Raw genomic sequence first — 2,312 nt, 5'->3', positions numbered from 1 at the left:
TACATACAGTCACAGAAAAAATTGTTAGACCATCACAAGTCATCAAAAACAATGGTTATACAATCAAGTATTAACTCCTGTGTGTATCATGTGACTAAAACAGACAGAAAAGAAAACATGGAATGTCTAAAAGCACTGTTTTTGTCAGTACAATGCCATAGCAATTGATGTAAGAACTGAAGTGATTTTGGTTATCAAGAAAACCATGGGAAATGGATATATATCAGCTCTGAGATTAAACTACTATGAGCTATTTTTGTTGTTATCATTATATTTGTCCAAATAAATGTATCTTTAGTTGTACCAGGCATTAAAGTGAACAAGTAATTGGAGAAAACAAGGGTGTTCTAATAATTTTTTTCCGCGACTGTACAGTGTGTCGTAAATTCACCACTTGGGGATTAAGATGATGAGCTAAGAACACAACACACTGATGGTGGTTTGAAGACATAGTTTAGTTTATTATCTTTGCGAAAATAGAGTTTTGTTTGCTCACATTTTCCCTTTAAACCAGAGAGAATCTGCAGAAGCTGGAGCCAAACATGTAAACAGAAAAATATACTAATACACTCCTCTTTAACCCAAAAAATAAACCAAATGCTGGAGTTTTATGGTGATTTTATTTTGCTTAAGGCAACACATCCACTACCACAAAGATGAACATAAATAAAGGAAACCTCATGTGTGTATCATCATTTTGCAACATCATGTTATTGAAACCAAAGATATATCATTTATGTGCAGAAAATATTCCAGTTTACTCAGGAAAAAAACAGTATTCTTATTACATGGTTTCCATTATTGATAAAAATGACTATTCCACTCATATTTTCCTATTTACATACAGCAGTGAAACTGTTTATCTTAAATATTTTCCACTGGTGTTGGATTTATTTAAACAGCCCTCTTTTTTTAATTCTGTCTTGAATGTCCATTTCACAAACGTCTGAATCCGAATGTGCTAGGTTTGGTATAAAACCTATTTCAGAAAATCCAACTTCTGTGACCCTTATGAAGGTCGTGACCCTCATCAAAATATTGTCAGATTTGAGGAATAGTGTGTATGAAAAGATCAAACCTTTGGATTTAGGACGTTTACAAGATGACAGTTAAAGCTTGTTGATGCCTTTTTTTTTGCACATGGAAAACTGATGAAAAGAAGAAGCAATAGCTTAGTTTGAGGAAGTGTTTACTGGATACAGCGTCCAAAATTAACCCCAGTCAAGCACAAATGAAGATAAAGTTTGACTTTGATGGATAAATAAATAAATTAGGGTTGTGATAGTTACCCTCACTGTCCACCACATCCATGATAACAGCAGAGAATCAATTCAGAGCAGGTTAGTACTATGTTTTATTTAATGACAACTGAAAACATGATGGATCACAAAAAAAACCAACAAAAATGCTAAAAGTTCAGAATGAAAGTTATAAAGCTGATTGATTCATAACCATCTCTTTAAGTGGAGTCTGCATTTTCAGGTATTTACTTGAGGTATTCAGATGATCCCTTTTAGAATTTTATGGTTGGTAAAGGAGACAAAAACTTTAATTTTACTGTATGTCAGGGGTGTACAATTTTTTTGTTCAGGGACCACATACAAACCAATATTACTTCAACTGGGCTGGATCAGTAAAATAACAGTAAAAAAAGTAACATGATGAAAATTTTTACAACTACAAAGTATCCTTTAAAAATGTGAATGACATGAACCTGAAATTTCTTAAGAAAAATAAGTACAATTTTAATAATTGTATACCTCAGTTTATCAATTGACAAATATGCATTACAACTTACAGATCACAGTGGATCTACAAATACACAGAACATTTAGTAACAGGTAGAATATTGTTGAAATTACACTTCCTTCTCTTTAGACATTTCAGGTTCATATTTGTTCAGGTTATTCAATGTTTTGTTAAAGGATAGTTTGTAAATGTAAACCTTTTTCACGTAAGTTTACTTTTTTACACTAAAATTTTAAAAAAATTGGAGTTGTCATTAATTATAGGTTATTTTAATAGTACTTTACTGCTCTAACTCACTTGAGATCATATTGGTCTGTATGTAGCACCTGAATTAAAATGATTTTGACATCCTTGATTGTTAAAATCTTAAGCATAATTTTTGCATTTCACAAATTCATCACACAGACCAGATTAGACCCTGTGGCAGGCCGTATGTTTGGTACCCCTGCTGTATGTAAACAGGGATTAAAGTGGAATATTCATCTGCATGTACAGTCACAGATGCAGCAGATGGTTTCAGATGCTATTATTTTATTTCTCTTCAGTATTTGTGCAAACTGTGG

The sequence above is a fragment of the Sphaeramia orbicularis genome, chromosome 8, assembly GCF_902148855.1.
Source record: "Sphaeramia orbicularis chromosome 8, fSphaOr1.1, whole genome shotgun sequence".
NCBI classification, from domain to species: domain Eukaryota; kingdom Metazoa; phylum Chordata; class Actinopteri; order Kurtiformes; family Apogonidae; genus Sphaeramia; species Sphaeramia orbicularis.
Note: the sequence above shows the minus strand (reverse complement) of the source record.